The sequence below is a fragment of the Rhea americana genome, unplaced genomic scaffold (genome assembly GCF_003343005.1).
Source record: "Rhea americana isolate MKP2758 unplaced genomic scaffold, rheAme1 scaffold_68, whole genome shotgun sequence".
In the NCBI taxonomy this organism is placed as follows: domain Eukaryota; kingdom Metazoa; phylum Chordata; class Aves; order Rheiformes; family Rheidae; genus Rhea; species Rhea americana.
Window position 1 is genome coordinate 3,536,970 of NW_028186845.1, and position 22,700 is coordinate 3,559,669.

The window sequence follows — 22,700 nt, forward strand, 5'->3', positions numbered from 1 at the left end:
TAAATCAGGCAAAACCTCTTGTCTTTCTTCATTTCTGAAAAGGGAACAGTCATCTGCCACCATTTATTCTCTCCCTTGCTAAAGGCTTTTCCAAGCAATAGCCTCTGGTCTTGGTGGCCCAAGGGAAAGATCCAAAGCAACTTTGCTGAAGTCAACAGAATTGCTCCCAAGGTAACTGAGAGCAAAGCAGGAGCCCCAAGAGTTTCCTAAGCTTCACAGCCACAGCCACAGGGCAAATAAAATGAGATTAACCAATTGCAATTAAAATGAGAGAGAACTGCTTTTGACAGTAATTTTGAATTTCCCCTAAAACTACTTCCAGCTGTGACCTCTGACTCGTGCAGCATTTGCCTGAGATCTGTCCCTGGCTGTTTGTTATAACTGGTGCTTTCAAGGACATTCAGTCCTGCCTAACAAGAGATTTCCTAGGGGAAAAAAAAAAGTGAAAAATGGAAGAGAAACTAATGGGGCATCCCTGCAGTGAGGCCCAGACACGAGAGCTCTTCTAGCAAGGAGATGAGAATAGCTAGACAATCTCCGGTGGATTGTGCAGCTTCCTGCTTGCTTTGAATTCCCCCATCCCAATAGTGCTATGTTTCTATCACACAACTGTGAGCCCAGTCCTGAGAAAATCTTAATTCAAGACAGTGTAGAACAGGCCTCTACTCCCACAGAGAAGTTGGCTGTGCACAGACTGTGCCCTCACTTTGGGAAGAGATTAATGCCATGTCTGCAGGATTGGAGTTATTAGCATTATTCTTATCTAGGTACACTGAAAAGCTTGTTTGTTATGCAGCAGTGCCACACAACCAGCTTACATCTTAAGAGCAGCCAATCGTTTCAGACAATTTAATCCTTTAAAAGAAGTGTGTGTTTTGGGGTCTTTCTTTGGCCTCTACTGTCATCCTCTAGCAGAATTTCTCCAGGTGCTGTTCAGAAAACAACCCAGGAGTACCAAGTCTTGAGGACTAGTGAGGGAGGAATAATGTAACTGGGTATGGATTTTCTCCCAAATATTATTAGTAACCTGCAATCTTTTATCAGCTGAGATGCTGCTGCCTCCCATAAAGAACCTAGAACTTTCCTTTGGATGGGGTCAGAAAAGAACAGCACTTCCAGCAAATCCTCCTCTCATTTCAAGACTGTGCTCTAGCAGCACTCACGAGACTCAAGGCTCAGCTCTTTGAGCAAGGTTCCCTATCGCACTGAGTAAGAGATTGGAAGTTGCAAGAGGAGGACTTGGGACTGGGGTATTTGTTAGGAGATGCAGATTTCTATGAGGACTGATAAGTAAACAGCTTCCATGGCACATGTCTATGTGTCTGCAGGCACATTTACCAGCAGTGTGAGCCACCTACTTGATGCATTTCTGCCATCCTAGTATTGCATGGGCCTAGCAGGGGAGCAGTGGGGACATGAGGTGACACATTGAACCTTCTCCATTTTGCAGTACAGTGGTATCAATTTCCTGTGCTGCAAGGAGACAGGGCTATGAGAACGGTGATTCAAGCTAGTGACTAGGAGTGTAAAAATATATATAAAAATGCTATTTTTACTCTTCAGGCACAGGAGGTGAGAGGGAGACTATACAGAGATAAAAAAGAAGGGTGCATCCTCTTAAGGCTGCATTACTCAAGTCAGGTAATATCTCAGGAAATTTCCTTTGTCATTAGTGATTTTTAAAAAGATGAGATCTGAAAGCAATTTTGGAGAGAGGAACACTGCTTGTTACCACCACCCCAGTTATACTTGCTAGATTTGGAGTGATTCAGCTGGTATTCAATGCTGTTACACCCAGGTGACTTCCAGAACTGCTTTGTGTAGGTGGCCATCTGCCCATACTCAACATATTCTGCTGTCTGCACTTCCAAGCACCATTGTTTCACTTTGTAAGGTGCCCGTGTTTGAATAGGAATCACTACAGCCTGTTCTTAAAAACTTTCCGTGATGGATGTTTAACTAGGTAGCCCATACCGGTAGTTTTCTATTTACAAGGCTTTTCCTAGAATCCTGTCTAAAACTTCTTTGCTGTAAATTAAACTGTTTTTTTCTTGCCCGTCTCAAAATTCTGGAGATCAGTCAATCACTGTCTCTTTTGCAAATATTGGAAACTATTACCATGTTCCCCTCATTCTTCTCTTTTCTAGACTAAACAAACTCACTTGCTTCCACCTTTCCTCACAGGTCATGTTTTCAAAACCTCTTTATCACTTGTTTTTAGTTTTTTTTTTTTTTTTTTTTTCCTCTCTCTCTTTGGGCACATTTCAGCTTGTCTATTATCTTTCTTAAAATGTGCTAACTCAGATTGGATCCAGGATTGCCATTGCATGGATGGAATCTCCCACTGCAGGGCAAATCTCTTCTTTTCTGAGTTCTTATGAGCTCTTTGGAGCTGTGGCTCACAGAATTAGACAAAATGATTTGCTTTTTCAGCCCTTTTGGAGATGTTCAGACCAAATCTTAGGACACAGCTAGATGTGCTCTTTCTCTTCAGCTCAGTGCCGCTCCACTGAGACTCAGTAAGGGGGTACGCAAGTGCTCTTAGTCTGGTTTTCACACAGCGAATCAGCGTGGCTGAAACTAAACCGAAAAAAAGGAGGACACATGTCTTAGGCGCTCTCTCTGCCTGATTTCTCCCATTCATGGAAAAAAATAAGAGGGAGAAAAATATATCCTGGACATACAAAACAACCCCATACCTGCACACAAGGTCTTACGATCGTTCAAAATATTTGCTTAATCTCCCAGTATTTTGGCAAGGTACATGGGTATTAGCACTCGCAGGTGTTCTTATCCATTGATCTCAAAATATTCTCCTCCTTGTTTTAAATATGGGGAGACCGAGTGTGTAGAGGCTCAGTTTTCACAGGCAACAAAGATTCCCTGCTCCATTTAAAGTCAGTGGAAAATGTGTGTTGCACGCCAACTGGAGAATTGGGCTTTAAGTGACATGCTGAGGTCCCACTGAGAGTTAATACGACAGCCAGAAGTTAGAGCCCAGGTTTCCTGAGTCTGTCCAGAGTCTGATGAGCAGAACCAGGCTGCTTCCCAACCCTTCATATAAACACCAAGCGCGGCAGCAGGGTCGCATCAATGCTGTAATTCCCCAGTAAAAAACACCCGGCTGTGGTGAGTGTCACAGCGTGATGAAGAAGAGTTGGGGTGATCACAACTGGCTTACTAACTAGAAATCTTATTGCCCTTCCATTATTTGATTGCAAATTGCATAGCTGAAAAGCCTGTTAAAGAAAACAAATAGCACCTGTGCCAAGCTCTGCAGTACTCCAGCAGTAAAAGATATTAATAGTTTCCAGCTCTGCATTTTGTGTGTTAGCTTGCCAAAGCTCACCTGCTCTCTGTGAAAGAGGAGGCTGCTCACTGCTGGTCTCCGAACAAAAGGCTGGTCTGTAAAAGACAAATCTGAGGGAATTTTTTAAATTCCAAAAATAGACAGGGGAAAAAATGTGCCAGCAAGATGGATCTCATTTCATTTCCCAAATCCCTCTGGTCTCCAGAATTCGTTCTTTGCTCTTAGTGTTTCATACTACAGCTTATTTCAGTCACTTTAGTGGAAAGTTTAAAACATTTACTTGAAGGCAAAGCTTCAGCTGGCATAAACTGTCACAGCTCCCTTGGCTTCAGTTGCCATCAGCAGAGGAGTTGCTCTTCAGCATTTAAATTGTTTATTAGAAAGTGGAAAACTGAGTTGCTTGAAATCATCTCCAAAGACTAAGGGAAGTGAGTTACAAAGGAAGGGGTCGCAGTATGGATTTCAGCTGAGAAACAGTCTTTCCACATTGACAGGTGCAAATACAAGCCACTCACAGCATGCACGTCTATTCAAATCTTTTCTCAGATCACCCTCCAAAGCAGCTGCTGTCGCCCACCCCCCCCCTCTCCGCAGCAGCCACAAAGGCAGGTGTTGGGTTATCTGCTAGACAGAAGATGGAGGAGGCCATAGCCATCCCTCACAAGACTGCGTGGACTACTGAGCACCAAGTGAACAAACCTTGGAGCCAGGTAAATTGGCTGTGTCCCAGTAGTGCTCCTTTATGCCCGGTAGATCTGTCCAAAGGCAACAAAGGGGTTGTAATAAATGTTTTCCAAATTGTTGATTAATCAAGGGCTCTGACTTGGAACACATAAACCTGCTGCCTCCCACCCAGCCTGGCTGAAAGTTCCTATTTCAGCCAGACAGCTGGGATGGAGGCTCCTTCCTCACACCCAGCAAGTGCCAGTGCCCCATCCAAGAGCCATCTCGCTTCCGAACTCCATCCACACTGACCCGCTTCACAGCAGACGATACCGTCATCACTGTCTAGCTGCCCACTCATCTCCTTGATCCGTTTCCTGCCTTGCCAGGATTGTTTTCATTTCCTTCAGATAAACTTCATATTGGTTCATTGTAGTGTGGCTCAGATATAAAATTCAGTCTCAAAAGTAGCAGTGGTCCCTAGTGAGCAAGTCCATCTTCTTCCACTTGCTCTTGCCTTTCAGAACTCCTAAGCTGTAGGTCTGCTCATGCACAGCTCAGCTCTGCTGTGCTGTCTGTCCCTGCCCTAGTGCAGCCCCTGTGATCTCACGCAGAGGGTAAAACAATACCTTCACAGTTGTCATACCAGGAGCATCTGCAAGCTCTTTTTTCTATTCAGCACATCCTAAAGAAAAAAAAATCAGTAAAGGGTCAATGTGATTTTGTTCGCTGGCAGACTTTACAAACATCAGCCATCTGGGCTTCCACCATGATACGATGTTGGGTTTCTGCATTACTTCCTCTGTCTTATGTGTCCTGACTTAAATTGAGTGGTCACAACCCCAGTCTTGCTGATACTCCAGTAATTCATGTCAGCAGGACTGTACCAGATTGACATCAGCCTGACTAAGACCAGAGCAGACTGCCAAAGCCCAAAGGGTAGAAATGGTTATTTTGCCAGCGTCCTGACTGGATTTGTGTCTCTGTAGGAATGTGTACACTTCCCTTTGCTTTTGCAATGCATCAGGGTGTTGACGAACTGCAGTGCTGCTATTTATCCCTTAATTACTCCCATGACTCACATTAAAGTAACAATTTTCCATAAAAACAAACACAGGCAGTGCTGACACCACTTGGAGCTGCCTTTATTCTGAAACATGTTCTGTACTTTGGGTTTCTACGGTGACAACTCTGGAGGCTGTTGCAAGTTACCTATGTTGAGATTTGCCAGATTCAAAGGAGTAAGATTCACTGGACACTTGCTCACTCTGCGGTAGGAAGGAAGCTGCTGGACCACAGCCCACATGGACCTGAGAATCGCTCAGCCCACTGTGATTTGAGGGGAGATGGGTGCTCAGCATAGTTCAGGACAGGGCGGTCCTGTCCCAGGCAGTTCCTGGCTGTTCCTAGGACATGTTCATCTGCTAATGTTCTTGCCGGGGCACTCCCTTGATCTGGTTTACCCATGGGCATCTCAGCCTCGGCTGCTGCTCTTTGTTTTCACTTGTCTCAAGAGGCTCCTTTGGGGAGGGCAGTGTTAAGTGCTATCGCTGGGTCTTGTCTGTGGATATTCATCGTATTCTGTGCATCTTAATTAATTACAGCTCTCTGAGTGCCATAGCTAGGTGGAATCGCCCCTGGTTGTGTCAGTCATTTAAAATAATGAACTAAATAATTAGCAGCATGGAAAAGGCAAGAAAAAACAGGTGGATGCAGAGAGGAGGGATGTGGAAGTACAGGGTAAAGCACGCAGCGTCACTGTCCCAGCACCCAGAACCTGGGAGGCTGCCAGAGGTGCCTGCTTTTCCTTGCTCTGGATTTTGCTTCATACCCTGGGAAAAGCAGGGCATGACGGAGTTTAGGGAGTGGAGGCCTGGAAAGCCTGAGTGAGGCCGGCTCCAAATAGGCAGCGTGAAGCTTTTGCCATTGCATGTTTTAAGAGATTGTGTGATTTGATGTAGAGTCTGTTAGAGTTGGCTGGTTACTTGCTTACACTTTGTCTGAGCAGATAAAGTTGCTTCGGTATTATACTTCTTACGCTTCCCCCTTACACGCTCTTTAACTTTGGAAAGTGCGGTTTAAAAAAAAATTAAAAATGCAACTTTGGCTGTGCAGCCTTCCCAGGAAATGCCTATAGAAACTGTCTGCACAGGAAATATCTACAAAGTGAAGGTGGGGGAGAGAAGCGAAGCTGAACAGACCTAGATTCTTCTCCATAGATAGAGAGACCATGTGCAACTTCTTCCCTTCCACTTCCTCCGGGGCTGTTGGCTGTCTCTTCATTTTGATTCCCAGGCCCCACGCATTACAAATGTCTTCCATGAGGGTTTGTCAGCCTCCCACCATGCCAGAGTCCTGTCAAGTGTCTTCTCCTCTGAGGAAGAAATTTGTAAAGGCTCAGTAGCCATGACTGAAGCCAGATTTTCAAGCAGGACCAGCACTCAGTAAATTGCAGAGCTTTTCTGAAAGTCTGGCTCAAAAGAAAGCCTTTTGCTTGCTTGCTTTTTTTTTATTTTTTTCTTTTTTTTCTTTTTTTTCATAAGCTTTGGAGTTGAACTATGACTGAATCAGCAGAAGTAATCTAAACATTAGGCTGAATATCTCTTCCCTATAGGGTTTCTTTCTTTGTCTGCCTTCTTTATTGTTGCCAAGGTCCTGATAAGCAATGCGTGTAGCTTGTGGAACCCTCTCCTGTGGGATAGGACCGAAGCCCTGTCATGTGGCATTTTCAGCCAGGCTGCAGAAAGGACTAGGAAGTAGACAGTTGGAGATGACTCTTCTCTGGCAGAAAGAGGAATGGATCAATCAGAGTTTCTCCAACAGGCAGGGCTGTATTTAGGCCCTGCAGGCCCCTGCACTGGACCTGAACATCTGAAGTTTCTAGGCATGAGGCCAGGATTTCAACTTCACTTTAAACAAGGATATTTTTGGCCCAGTCAGAGATACAAAGAAAAGCTTGTCAGCTCACAAAATGTAAGGAGAACTATGCATCTGAGCAGGGAACAGGACTTGCTCCTGTTCCCTTTCTGTGGCCTCTATAGAATCAACTTTGAATAGTGGTGTCTGAGAGGAACCCACCAGCGATGGGCCAGGGCAGGAACAGACTGCCGGAGGGGGACCAGGTACACACAGACAGGTGCACACTCCTCCACTTAAACTGTACTACTTAGCTTGAGCAAAGTCAGACTGCAGTCTTCCTTGTACCAGGACATGGCTCTGCCCATGGCCTTTGTCCTCCCATGATGCAGAAGCATCAGCTAAATAACGACTGAAATTCTCCTTTCCCTAGAGGTCAAGGTGGGGTGACACCAGCAAGTGGCTTGTGTTTTTACTGGTAGAGGCTCCAGTCTTGTTCCAGAGAAAGAGTCTAATTGCCTCTTGCATTTCTCCTGATTCAGAGACATCTCTTGAGCCCAGCAGCTTCAAAGACACATCCCCCGCACTCTATCATAACATTTTGAAACCAGTTTGAATTTTCTCCAGCTGGCCTCTTGTTACAGAGATCCCTATCAGTACCCAGGGGAAAGAATTAGCAAGAAAAATAAGCATCTCTTTAAACTTCAGAGAGAAGAAGAAAACGCAAAGAAAATGGCCATGTAAGAAACACAGATTTAGCCCAGTGACGTCCAAATAATATGCTCTTTTCCTAGGGTTGTTTGAGGTAGAAGGGAGCCTGATGATTGGGTTTTCTTGTGTGAGCTGGAGCTTTTGAATATTAATATCAGGATTTTATCAAAGCCAGATGCATTTGCACAGGTACTGGCTATTCAACCTCCCTCCCAGCCTTTGGAAATGAGAAGGGCCCACCTAATCCGAGTATGAACAGAGTCGGGAAAGTGTGCCTGTGGGAACAGGGAGTCACGAGCACAGAAAAGCCAGCACACATGGAGTTTCAAAGGCAGCTGCTTAGCCCTTCATGCCAGACTCCTTTCATCCCTCCTCAGGGACTTCGTGTGACTCTCTCTTCCCCTAGAAAAGTATCGCATTCACAGGCTTTATCCTTTTACCGGGAGATCAAGCAGCCAGGCTCACACTAAGCAATGGGAAAGCCTGGAACAGGCAGCTCTCTCAGTAGCAGAGAGCATCCCACGCCCAAGGCATTCCCCAAATCTCAGCCAGTCGGTTTCGTTGTGGTTGTTGCTGAGCCACCTCCTCTCATGTAGCTGTCCTACAGCCGAGCCCAAGCCCTGCAGCCATCCTCAGCATCTTTCCTCTGGTGCTTAGATTGACTTGTTGACATGTGAACAACTCCTTTTAAAGAACAGATACCCTCCCTTTCAAAAACCCTCGGGCAGTTGGGGAAAACTGGCAAAGGACACAGACTGAATTTGTTTTTGTTTTGACCTCCCTGTGGTTCTTCACACGAAGGAAGGAGAACTCAATATCATAACATGGGGCTTGGGGACCAGAAGTTGGTGCCTTTGCATGTTAGCAACCATTTCCGTCAGCAAGCCTTACAAATACTGTCTCTGTTTCTGTATTTGTGATCCCCACAGTGCTATTTTTCTGCTTTTCTTGGTACTTTCTCTTATTCCCCATTCAGTCCCTCTGCTGAGGGGCCCAGCCTCCTAACGGGCGCTCCTCAAAGGAGGGCATTATGCTATGCCATTGCTGCTCATACTGTTCTTTTCTCCAGCAAATTTCCATTATGATGGAAAAAGGCTGGCAGCCCTCAACTCTGCTCTTTGATGACCTCTGGTTGGTTACTGAGCTATTAAGTATTACTTGACTGTCTTCAGTTGCTCTATCTAAACATAAACATAGATAAATAGAAAGAAAGAAACAAACAAACAAACAGAGAAAGAAAGACCAATTTGTGATGATTACTGGCCCAAACTGGGTTGGTTGTGGGTGGCAGATTGCATCAAGCCGTACCAATTTACACCTTCCAAGATACTAACTTGCTCTGACAGTAAAACATTTCTCATTACGAGAACTCAGTGTATTGACTGCTTGTTCTTAGTTTTTAGTGTGAAATTAAGGGAAAATTCACAAAAATGTAATTAAAGCAATACTTACAGATTCATGTTTCAGCTTCAAAGAGTCAAAAAAGTGGAGCATGACCATATGTAACTTCAGAGACCAATCTGATCTTCCCCTCTTACTGAGAAGATTCACATAGCAACAGTGAGTGTGGCTTTCTTCAATCTGCTTTATCCTGTATTTAAGATAACCCCTTTTTCCAGAATTTCATTTAGCTACTCATACTACAAACACAAGGACAGATGGTCACCAGATCAAACTTAATCAGCATTCTGTACGCTGGATTTCAAGCTTAGAAATTCATCTGGTTCTAGTAAAACATAGTCTGAAACCTGCCTAATGTTTAACTCAACCACAGAATTGTATTAAATTTCTAAGCTTCCCCATCCTCACAAGAGATTGAGGAGGGAACCATAGGGCATTTTTTAGAAGAGGTTGATTAATAGTTTAATTATAAGAGATAATCTGTTTTGTTACTGATGTATCACTGGGAAACAGCATTTTTAATGGGGGACTACAGCTCCATCTTCTCCATTTCTTTCTTCTTGGTATTTAGCACAGGGCTAAGTCCAGCACTGGAGTAAAAGGATGAAATTTTAATTACATTCCCTATTTCATCCCAGGCTGAATTCAATGTGTAGACCTCAGCAGTCTTGTATAGACCTTGTACCCTTGGTAAGGTGCTTGGAACTATTTTTCCATGGCATCTTTTCACTGCAATTCTCATCAGACTCTTCCCTTTTCTGCTTCTCATTGCTGTTAGTTGTTAAGTTAGCAAGGCCAAACCCTCTGTGAGTGCCCAGGCATCAGTCCTGGTCCTCCTGAGTTGAAATTACATAGATGGGATAAGCAACCAGCCATCCCTGGGGCTGAGGCCCTGCAGATGAGAGCTCACAGCTCTGGGCTTTCAGGCCTTTACCGCCCCCCCACCCTATCCTATGCTTCTACAGAGTAACATGCTCAAGAGAGCACAGCTGTCCGAGTGCCTTGAAAGCCATAGCAGAGCCTCCTTTGCCTTAAGTGAAAACAAAGTTTCACCCTGTGTCCTTAAATCCTCTGTTCTTCAAGCCACTGCAGTGATCTTCCCCCCCTTCAAAAACACCGAGCTATTTTATCCTTCATTCCAGTCTGTTAGAGATGTGTGTATCACTGCATCTAACTTTGCTGCCGCTATTTGCATAACTGTGGCATGGAGCTGACTGGCTAGAAACCAAAAACCACTCCAAATGGCACAGAGGCGACAGCCATCTGTGTCTTTTTCACATTTGGTTTCATTGTTTTAGGAACAAATCCAACTGCTGTAACCTACAGTAACTCTAGACTTATGGAGGCTCAGACCTTTCCTTATAGCACGATCTGTGGTTTCTCTGCAGAGAAGCAAACCTGGAAAAAAAACTTGTTGGACTGGATCAGAAGTATTTTAGTGCAGCAGGAGCTGCCAGTGGTGAAAATAGCAGTCCCGGAGCATGAATGAATGGAGTGGTGTTTCATTCTGTGCACGCTAGACAGTTTAGGCATAGCTAGGCATGATGGTCTTGCTGGACAGTTTGCTCTTAAGATGTATTTCCATTGCCACATAATAAAAAATAATTGATCTTTATGAGATACCCATGGGTGGAAGGCATCCAGTGGTTGCTAAAGGTTACTCTGATGATGTATATTCAAAGCCCTCCTGATTTGGCATTAATTAGCACCATGTACTGTTTTGCAATTTCCCAGCACAGACACATCCAGATGCCTGCTAGGAATTGGAAGTGGCATCACTGTCACCCCGTCCGCCACCCAGACCAGACAGCACTGAGACAGTCCTTCCCTCCCATGAAACTTGTGTGTCCTCATAACCCTTGTGGCAAGGAGGAGACTGGCAGGGGGCACGCACAGCCTTGGAGGATGCAGGCTTTTTTTGCATTACAAAAAGCAAAAGCCATTTCTAACAGACCTAAAGCTGGGATCTTCACACAGGCCTTTCTCATGGGTCCCAGAAGCCCAGTGTATTAGCGAGGAGCAACCAGAAGCTCTTGATCTGGTGTATGGGATGGGCATTTCTGCTGGCTGCAGGAAGTTGATGCCCACAAGAGCTCAGACTCCTAGAGGACTAATGGTAGCTGGTGACCCACACACTGATTTGAACTCTTCATGTCACGGCACTGGGAAGAACTGATGAAAACCATTCCCATATGTGTTTCCCATTTCTTTGGTCTTGGCTGCTCTAACCTACTACAGCTGCTTCCTAAGGCAGTCCAAAGGAAAAGCCGTGCATATGAGGTACTGTGGGGGCTGGAGTTTACCCTCGCTAAAGGCCAGGAGAGAAGGGGATACTTGAACTTTTCCTGCCAATTTTATCCTTGTTAGACCATTTAAGTGTCCGAAAAGCACTTGCTACCAGCCCCCAAGCTGCAGACATAGTTGAAGGCTGTGCCAACTAAATTGCCAAAATGATGCAAACATTTTCCTACTGTGTTTTTTTACTAGTGTTTTTTACATGTTTACTAGTGTGTTTATTAGTGTTTTTAGGATGTACAGTGTGAAGCACTGTCTAATGAATAGTGAGGATATGATTTAAACAGATTTGTTCCATTGATCCGCGAAACTGCAGCTCAGAGTAGCAGAGCACCTGCAGCTCTGCCTAGTGTCACAGGCTGCCCGGTGGCTGCTATGGGGAGGCAAAGTCCTCAGGGACAGCGTGGAGCACCGTATGGGATACATGTGCAGCCCCGCAGCCAGCCCTTCTGAGTGCCCACTGCTCGCTCTTGCCACAGTGGGGCACGGCCACCACTGGAGTTTGTCACCAGCGTCACCTCCCCGCTGCCTCGAAGGCCCCCTGCGCTCTCACCCTGTACCAGCACCGTGGCTTGTGCACGCTCTCTCTCGTGTGCCATAACAGGCAGGTTTATTTGTACCAGTTCATCTTCCTTTTTATGCCTCCAGCCTCTCTCCAGATTAATTTATTTTTTTTAACTCACAAATACATTTGTTGCAAATCAGATGCCAAGAGCTCCCAGTGCCAAGAAGATACAGTGCTCCTTCTGCTCGCTCTGTTTCGCTGTGAACTTTATCAGTTTTTGCTTGTTTCTGAGTGACCTTTGGAGCCCATTCAAAGTCATCTGCCTTTTGCTTTGATTTAATTTAAATCCAGTGCATGTTGCCAGCTGATTTGTTGCCTGTTTTTACACGTCGCCAGCAAATCACCACCTCTTCATATTGTTTAGACAGTCATCAAATATAAGCCTGCCAGCTCTTTTTGTTAAGGGACTACAAGGGCTTGGGGGTCTAGATGTGAAAGGGACCAGAAAACTGCTGAAATCCATCTAACAAGTCTTAAAGCCTAATGTGAGAGTTGTATGGCCAGAGCAGGGTCTGGCCTCACTGGGCAAAGCCGTGTGGCCTGTGGTACGAGTTCGAGATCAGCCTGTGCGCCTCCTGTGCCATATCTTTCTGCTGATTAGCTGGGCAGTTCAGCCACCATAGGCACCAGCAGCAGTGCTGGAAATACTCCCCTCAAATTATTGCACCACAGGTTTGGCTTGTGCTGACTCTAGGATGGAGAGATTTTGGATCACAGGACCAGATGGGACCTCCTGGGTCCTCTCCTACAGCTGGTCCCAGTTATGAGGCAAACTGGGATTAATGGGAGTTAGGAGCCTGGCGTCTTGTATCACTGGTTATTCTAGCAATGTTTGCAAGAGCCAGGGTGGACACTGCAACCTCAGGTGAGGTGCAGAGTCTGCAGGCCATGTTTAGGCTCAGCTCCAGCACCGGGCAGCCTGCGAAGTGCTGTTTCCAGGTTCCATGTTTTCCACAAATTCCTCAGGGGAGCTATATTGAGGCCCATTTGTCATGAAAGGCAGGAGTATTTTCTCCATGACTCCTGAATGTTTTTCTGTGTGTTTCTCTGTGCTGCCTTTACAGCTGCAGGTATCCTGCTCTATGACTCGTTTAAGACCAAGATTTCCTTTGTGGGCCAGGAGTAAAGTCTGTATTTCCCTCCTATACAGAGAACAGTTGGAAGAGGAAGGCATAGCACAGCTGACCAAAACCCAGACTGATCTGGGTGTCATGGGCATCTCCCACAGATGGAGTCAGGATCTAAGGCATATATTTATTTCCTGGAGCACAGCCACAGTGTACATAGCTTTAAACTATTCTGGCTCTGTTTTCTCTGTATGGGATCTTAAATACTTAAGGAAGATGATTAGGGAGATAAGTGTTCACTGGTTAGATAGGACTGTGACGGTTTTACAAAGCACAGTGAGTGTAGCAGAATTCAAAGGTGACCCGCACACCTCCTGGGCTTTCCACAGAGATTTGACTTTTCGTTCTTCCTCCTTTTGTTGGTTCTGTTCCTGTAAATCATAAGAGTGAAAACACGTGGGTGTTCCAGACGAGGTGCGGAAAACCTTAAGCAAGCCTTAAACAAGAAATTACCCACAATTAAAAAATGTTAGTGTACACAAAAAACAGTCTTTTCAAGTGCCCTTCTGGCCAAGGGCATGCCCTGCAAACACTAGGGCTGCCTGAGAAAGGAAAGTAGAAGCAGCATTTTTACAGGTGCAGACACAGAGGTCAGCGCAAAGCCTGGTAAGATCAGACCTTGCCTGCAGATGTTTGTGCACTGGTTTAACCCCACAGATGAGTACAGCCAGTGAAGGAGCGGGACAGTTTACAGGCTTAGCCGTTTGCAGGACAAGGGCCTTATTTTGCTGTCTTGAAGTCAAGCCTGGCAGTGGACAGTTTGCCACAGGGTAGAGGACCATGCACAGCTGAGATGCTCTCTCCAGGAAGCCAACAGCTCTGGACACACAACACCTCAGCATGCTTCTCGCCCCACTGATCCATCAGCACAAAATTGCTGGTGACCTACCTACGTGTTAGCACTGGGGGCTGTAAGCCTGGCTCATTCAGGACCGCTACGTGCTCGCTTCCCCAGAGCTGCACAGCTGAACACTGGGGCAGTGTTGATGTTCCTCCAGGCCACCAGCACAGCCAAAGAGGCTGCACAGAGGTCGGGGATTATCCCGGTTTGGCTTTGATACATTCCCTTGAGCTCTGTCTGCATCTCAAATGCACAGTGTCTGCAGTTACACACCTGATGCAGACTGAGGTTGGTTTGCTTGCACAGCCGTGTTACAGAGTGCTCAGCACAAGCTCAGTAAGTTAGCATTTGCCAAGGCGTTGTGTTTTGCACTCAGAACTATGCTGCTACCAGCACCCATGATGCCAAGTCAGCCCACACCTCCTCCTGCCACCCACCATCACACACCCACCACACTCTGAAGCAAGGCACCACCGTATCACACCTGGGGTCTACAAACCCCGGGGAGGACAGCCACTAGCACGTCCCAGAGACCTTCACACAGCCCACCCGAGCCTTTTATGGCACAGTTATGCACGTCTGAAACTTCTCATGAATGGCTAGGGGAAAAGGCACCGCCAGAGCCCTGGGCTAGAGAGCAGCCTGGGAAGACCCATCTCTTGCTGTTACAGTGCCCACATGTGGCCAAGCCCTGAATCTTTTCATCTTTGACTTACTGCATCCAAATACAGGGCAAACTCTTTGCAAGGAAAGCAAGTGTCCTCTGCTGGTTGCAAGCAAAAACTGCATGTGTGTGACACCCTGGCTAGGGACAGCACTGCAGCAGAGGTGTCTCATGGGGACTTTGTGATTTGACCCCTACTGACGATAAAGCACGCTTGAAACGGAGTTGCAAGCTGGCTGATTACAGCATGCCACAGGGATGAAGGAGGGGATTCAGGGTGCAGGTGCTGTCGGGGTGCAGGGTGCTGCAGGGCTGTGTGCAGCCCTGCTCAGTCACATCCCCATTGCTGGGGACACCCCATGCAGGTCTTCCCAATGCAGCCCAGGGACAGGCCCGAGATGGTGGAGGATGGAAGGTGGCAGCTGCAAGAGAGGGGCAGGAGACTGGTGGGCCTGGATGGATCCTGCCGAAGGTGCTGGAGTGCAGAAATTCCCCAGCAGCCTGGAGCACATTTCCTGCAGTCCCTACAGCCCAGACAAACAAGCAGGGGCCAGAATCCAGCCCACATTTGTTCCCTGCATTTCTGAAATTACCCCTCAGAGATCAACGGGGTTTCACATCTTTCCCCATCTGTTCCTAATCTGCTCACTTGACAGATGCCAAACCACCATACCCATGTGGAAGAACACAAAACAAAATACAAAGCCCTCTATCTCCTCTGGGTTTGTTCAGAAATGTTCCCTGGAGCCCGGCTCTGCTCCTGCCCCTGCTGTGCACGGAGAAACCTGCAAAGGGGACAGCAGCTCTGTGAGCCGTAGAGTTTTCACAGCAATGGCCCAGAGACGGGATGGCCGGGGCACAGACAGTCTGACAGAGCAGCTTTGTGTTTATGCAAACCTGATGACTCAGGTTGGTGATCATCCTCTGCTAGCATCCGTCTGTTGCCAAGAAGCCTGAACCAACATCTCCAGCATCGCAGACTTGCACAGTCAGAGACATCCCTGGCCAGGCAGGTGGGGAGCTGGGTCAGAGCAGATCAGGAGCTGGGCCAGAAGTAAAATGGGCACTCCCTGGACCCCCAAGGCTCCACATACTAGGTCCCCCAGCCTCTTCCCCCAGCACTAGCTCAGAGTTCATCCCTGCAAAATGTGGTGAGGATGTGAGCAATGGCATTTTAATGGCCCCTGTGACTACTTTATTTGAGGCTGAGACTCAGTGACTATAGCAGTGTTATTACCAGTGACTGGACCAAACCATATCTGATAATAAATAATACAAAAATACTTCCGGCTTCTAAAAATATCCTATCTTAAGCCTTCCCCATCCACAGCCTATCGATCAGAAGGTTTGAGTGTTTGCAAGAGCTCGTACAGCAAACGGACTGGCTCTTTCAAGATGCCCCCATGTAGTTCACAGCTGTATCTCCAGCTCCCTAATAGTTGCCAAGTTCTTTGGAGTCCTTTGAAACCAAACACAATACAAAGAGCTGAGACTAACCACAAGTTTCATGTCAGCAGGTTGTTCTGTGCCTCTTTTGGTCTTTTCAGCAAGCTGATGGAAACCAATTCTGTATCGTCAAGGCAGGACGAAGAGGTTTTGGAGAGCTCCCACAACTCGTTACAACGGAGGATCGATACTGCTCTAGTGCAGCCGAGTGCCAGTGCGTGTCTCGGCCAGCGTGCTGCACTCAGCTTTACGCAGCCTCAGGTAAGAGAGAGAAGGGAGAGACTTCTTGTTTGCATATAATTTGCTTGATCAATCACTTTGAAAACACGTTCAAAATGGTCGCAGTTAAATCCCTGTGCAATTTGTCTGTTCCCCCAAGAATGGGGTATTTATATGGGTTTGGATGGGCAAAAATGAAGACTGGGAAAGATTCAACAACTCAGATCAGAAAGGGAAAATGGTAGTGTGTTGGGCTGTTAACATCTTAGCATACCCTGCTCTGTCCTGACATTGCTTTACACCAGCCCAAGCCCCTGTAATAAATGACAACATTCTGTGCCTCCCTGGTTTGGCAAAGGTAGGATTTAGGGTGAAGGAGAGCCCCTTTGCTCATTTAGCTTGTTTGCCAATATCTCTCAACTTCCCGAAATGTCAAGAGAAAGATCAACCAAGTGGAACATAATCTCAAAGAGAAACACAGTATTTTTTTAAATGTCCTCACAGCAGCAATCATAACAAAAATACAAACCTGAGGTTTGTAAAAGTCTAGCAATAAAACCACAGACATCTTTATGATTCCCAAACACACAGTGCTCCCCAGCAGCAAGCACAAAAACCCTCCCAGATGCAAGGAGCAAAACTGTACTGGGGGAACAGGCCTAATTGTTTTACAGCCCGGGGAAAAAAAAAAGGGGGGGACATAACACCAATTTGCAGGTCATTACCAGATTACCAGTCACCATCAGGGAAGATAAAATGAAATCCCTTCATTTTGCCTCACCTAGAGAACATGGAGCAACTGAGTGTGAAGAGTCAGAATGCTGCACTTCTATTCTACTATTTTAGTTTCACAAAACAAGCTCAGATCTTTGTGCTGCTTCTTCATCATTTAAATAGATTCCTTTTGCAAGTAAGATTGTAAGTATCTGTGCTTTCCTAGCTAACAGGAAGCCTGTACCGTTCCCTGGGAATAGAGATCATCTCTCTCAAAATGTGAGGCAGGCCCTCAGGCAATGTAGCTTAGCTTCCCAGCGTGCTCTGGCAGGTTATTTAATATTTCCTCATCTTAAATCTCCCATCTGCAAAATGAATGCAGTATTTCTGCTACCCATTGTCCAACAAGGTTTAAAGCTCTTCAAGGTGGGCATTGCTTACTGTTATGAGGGAACAGGGGATTGTGTCAGCAGAGGGCTAGTTGTTGTGGGAGGTGAGTCAGACCTTGAGCTGGCTGTTAAGAGTATGCATGAAGCCAGCCAGCAATTCAGTGGGGAGCTGAGATTCAGCAAGATTATATGGCACAGAGTGCGGTTGTTGGAGGCCTTTCTGGACCATCTGTTTCTGTTGTCCAACCACACTTACACTGGTGTAAAAAATACTACGTGCAGCATGGGGTACCAACTGGTGTATCACCCCCACCAAGTAGGTGTTCCTCTAGGGCTGGAGGGTTCTCTGCCGGCAGCAAAGGAGAACAGCTCCAGTAGGGCAGTACATCTGTGTGTAAACATCTGGCTGCATTAAAGGGATTTTCTTGCAAAATACAGGGATGTCACACAAATACAGAGAATGGAAAGCTGCCGACTCTAGGGATCATGCCTGCTTTTACTGCAGCACAAGAGCTCCACCAAAGCCTCAATTCAGCAAAGGTCTTACAAGTATGCGTGGCCTTTTTGTGTACTTCAGCCTGTGACTGTTTAGCCTAGCACTTTCTTATATGCTTGATTTTACTGTCCTCAGGTCCAGCAGGATTTTGAACTGTCCACCCATTTGCCTACATCGGTGAGGGAGGTAGGCATAGCTTGCTGGCCCCAGGGCTTGCTGAGCTGATGTCCTGATTCAGCTATTGACAGCTGTCTCTTCTGTCTGCTGTGGACACGAACCCATGTAGTAGCAATGATGGGAAATTACTGAGAGGAAAAAAGAGAGAGAGACCAGTGTAAGCCAGACCAAGAAGTCCAGATTAAACAGCCTCAGCCAAGTAACGTTCAGCTGTCAAGTCACATTACAGTAGCTTTCTGGATGCTGATGGCTTAACGATGCTTTGGCTCAAGGGTACATCTCCCACTGTGAAACTGCTTCTTCAAAGCCACTTTACTACCAGCCTGAAGGGAAGTAATCATGGCTTGTGTATAAATGTATATGACGAGAGTAAATGCATGATTATATCTACAGCGGATCCAGCAGGTCTGACAAAACAGACAAGCTTCTTTAGCTGTTTTGCTCCCTGAACATGGCCTTTTCCCTGATGATCTTTGCTACAGTATAGTAGGCAGAGCCTGGTCAAACATTCATAAACCTGCCAATGATTAGTTATGTACTTAGAACTAGCTTTATATATGCATATATATATATATATATAAGCCTTAAAAACAAAACGCAGCTGTCACAGATATTCTTTTGCCCTAGAAGAAAAATGTGTGCTCTTCTCTGATTCTCAGACTATTCAAAAGTTGTCTTACATCTTTTGTGGACAGATTGTCCAAGTTTAGCTGCTTAGTCAAAGAGCTTTCTGATTGAAATAGGAACCAAACGCATGAGATTCCTGGGAAAAGTCCAGCCAGGATCTCATGGTACAAATGAAGGGTGGGAACTGCTTTTGCTCTTGTTAGGATACATACAATCACAAAATTCTGGCTAACATCCATCTCATGAATTAATGTTGAAAAATAATGGGTTTTCTAAGTGTCTGGTTGGTAAAGTGGAGATAAAGGAGCTGATCCAGCAAGGCACTGAGGCCTTCTCCTAGCCAGCAGTTGTAGCAATGTTTCACATTCAGGGAGTAGGTCAATTTGCTTGCACATTTAATGGATGAGATAAGGGCAGCTTACAGTAAATTAGCTTTCTGGGTAATATATGATATCAAGGATGCAAAAACTTGCCTGCCTGCCTGCCTGCTGCTGCAGGGGCTGCCTCTGCCCACGTGTGCTTCCAGAGCAAGCCCAAGCAGAGCTCTTGGGAGGTGATACTTTAAACACCCAGCAAATGACCTTGAAGGCCATGTGGGCCAATGTGCTGCCTTTGGGAGATGGCTGACGAGGTTCTGCTCAGCGCGGTTTCATCAGCGGCAAGTCCCGCTGCAGCAGAGTTGCAAGATGCATCTCCAGGTTGTGACTGCTTGGCAGCCTGCTCCCTCCTTCTGCTCCTCCAGCCCCTCAGGTCAGGCCAGATTAGGCCTCTCCTTGATCCTGACCCGCTTTCTCCAGATCTGCTCCTCACAAGAGACATCTGAGCCTTGTTTTCCACGCTTGTCAACAGATGTTATTTGTGCTGCAGCAGGAGGCTTCCTCTTGCACCAGGAACCCTGCTGTCCTAGGCGCTGCACGCACAAAGGAAACCCAGCAATAACCAAAAACAGTCTCTGCCTTGAGGAGCTGACAGCATCTCCCTCATTTCTGCTAGCTTCTGTAAATAAATTCTTGGTAATGTCATTGTTTCTCAGAGGATGATAAAAGGAGCTGTTGTCACTGACTTCTGCCATTCACAAAGCGCCTCCTCCCTCTCCCATGCAGGGAAAAGTTTGTTAAAAATTAGATTGCATCTGATGACTGCTAATTATCTTAGAGGCTTTTGGTGAGGTGGAGCAAAGGGACCAAAGCCAGTGCTCGAGTATAGCCCTGCATGAGAAACGATGGCCCGGCTGGTGTCACAGAGCAGATTTGGGCTTTGGATATTTTAGCTGATGGTTCTCAACAGGATGTGTGATAGTGAAGGTACTAAAGAAAGGTTAGTACAGAAGCATATCTGCACACAGATTTATGTTCATTCGGGTCTGATTTTAAAAAATTTCCCTTTTGGAAGAGAGAGAGATCATATCACCCTTCAGGTTTTAACATTTTGGTTGAATTTCATCCCAGCTGTTCCCCATTCCAGGGAAGACTCTGCCCTGGGAAAGCCTTGCGCCCTGTTCGTGCAGGAGTGCTAGTCCCCACACTGCTGTGGGGATACAGGACTCAGCCGGCCACCTGCGGCTCCCCACGGGCAGATGGAGCACCAGAATAGCATCACTGCCTTCTCCTGCGCAGCAGGGTCAGTAGGAAGCTACTGCCAGGTTCTCATCTCAGCCACAAGGCTTTAATTAATAGTAACTCCTTTGGTTTACTGGGGGGGAGGGCAGTCCAAATTTAGCTCTGCCTTATTGGAAATGAAAGCTGGCCAGCTGTGCATGCCGTTATTACAGATGTTGCAGCAAAAATAAACAGCTTCTGTGCACAACTGAGCAGGAGAGGTGACAGGCCTTGTCTGCTTCCAGCTCCGTGGCCAGCTGCTGTCTCCTGCCCTTGTAATCTGGGCTGCTAAAAAACAAAGCAAGCAAAAGGAAACGAGAGAGGGACACCTTAAAATCAAATAGGCAGCAGGAGTCAGAAGGTGACTCTCGCACCCTGGCAAATCTCTGCCTCTGCTCTTAGCAGAGCCGGAGGAGCACATTCAGGACCACAGAGAGGGTCCTGATCACCCGAGACAGCTGCAGGCAGGTGCACCCCTGCCCCAGCCTCTCCCTGTTACCTTCCCACACTTGTCTCCAATTAACTGATTAGCACTGACCTTTTAAAGACCCTCCACTAAGCACCATACTGGTTTTCACTCATCTTCTTACTTGTTCTCTTTCTCTTTCCCTAAACAGCTCCTAAGGGAAGAAAAGTGCCCACATCTCTCTCTGCAGGCTATCCAGACCTGTAACTGGTGGGTGCTGTGCCTGCTGTTGTTGGCAGCGCAGGGTGGTTGTGCTGCTGGCACCCCTTCTTCCTCCCTGGGTGTTAAACTATATCTGGCTTTGTGGCTGCTTGATTTGTTTCTATGTATAAACTTTGCAGATGCTTTGTGTGAGCAGTGTATGGCGCGTTTCCAACATGGCCGGGCTGGTGTGCAGAGGGCATTTACGGCTGCGTGGCAGGAGATCAGAGCTCTCCTCCAGCAGATCCCAAGAGAAACTGGCCAGCCTGCGACTCTCCACTTAGCAACAAGGTACTGGCAATCTGTCTAGAGGACTGCATCCCATCCAACCCATGCAAATCCTCCGGTGTAAGGAGCCCTTTGCTCTACAGAGCTTGAACATATGGCTGAAGAATAAGCCATAACGGGATGTTAGTCTTTGAACTGAAAGCTGGGACTTGGAGGTACTCAGATCTGGTGGCTGCTCCCCAAATCTCAGCTCTTGGCAAATCATGGGAGTAAAGAAATGTGGATTTTATTTTGGTTTCCCCATGGGTTTTCTATCTGCCTGTGGTGTGGTTGCTTAGAGCCTGACTTTGAAAGGGCACCTGCAGCTTGCACAGAAAGTGGCAGCTGCATGAAGCAGCGGCAGCTACGCTGGCGGTACAGCCACGGCAAGGCCTTAGGGACCGCTGCACAGCCCTGCCGCTCCACGCAGGGCGGCACAGGAGCAGTCCTACAATCGCTTTTTGTGAACTGTGCTCTTAGTGGAGCATAAAAGATACGAGTTTTTACTCTCAGGTGCTGGTGCCTCAAAGCCCTGCGTTTGCACTTGGCTGGATTAGGGAACTGGCTGTCCGGGGCAAAAGCCCCTGGCCATCTCCGAAGGCGGGGGGCTGTGACTGTGAGCCTCCTCCAGGCTCCCTCTCCATGCAGGGAGGTGTCACGGAGCTATAATTAACTGTATTGCACGGCACCTCCCTTCGGGGGAATTTAAAGGGCTTTGCTGGTATTAATGACACGTGATTAACAGGCTCGCAGCACCCTGCAAAACGGAGGCACTCCCGCTCTGAGCGTGAAGTGACGGGGACGCGTGCGGCTCCCTGGCGAGGGATGGGGGGGATGCCCCAGCCGGGCGGCGTTGGAAAGCATGACGAACCGGGGAAACACGTTCGGGGGAAACTCCAGAGCTGCAAACTTGAGCGAAACCAGGGGGCATGCTACAAAAATGCTCAGGGACTATTTCCCTTTTATTCTGAAGGTGTGTGTGTCCAGCCCTTTGTTCCAACACCTTTTCCTTACCTCATTTACAGGAGTCTACTTTTTTTATATGAATGTCAGATTCTGAGCCCAGTTAATAACTAGCGTTTTCTTTCCAGCAACACAGCTGTTTTTTTTTCCTTTTTTTTCTTTCCTCCCATCTGTGATGCATTATTAGGAACTAATATTGAATTCAACATCCTTCTGTCATTCCTGCCGGGATGAGTCGAATGGCCAATGCATTTCTCCTTTGGCACAGGTCCTGAATGAATCAGCTTCTCGGACTGCTGCTTTGTCACCTAAACAGATCCGAAATTAAGAGTCCAGCCTGTTATGGCACATTATATATAACAGGCTGCTTTAATGAATCTGAGGTAGAGTAGAAAGACTGTGCTGTGATAGATGGGGAGAGCTGGTGTTCTGGATTTTTGCAGACCTGTGTTTGAGTTCAGCCTTGCCCTGCATGGCCAGGGTGCACACCCTCCGCCTGCACGTGTAAAACATTCCTTTTTGTCTTTAGCTTTGCCAGCTAATGACTAGTAACCTTTTTTCTTAAGTATTTCCAGTTCCAGTGACATTCTTCCCTCTTAAGTGATGATGTGCTTCCTTTGCCCCAGCTCTAGGTGCCTGCAGGTACGAAAGACTTCTAGAGCCGCCTTCCACTTGCTCGTGCAGAACAGAATTGCAGCGGAGGT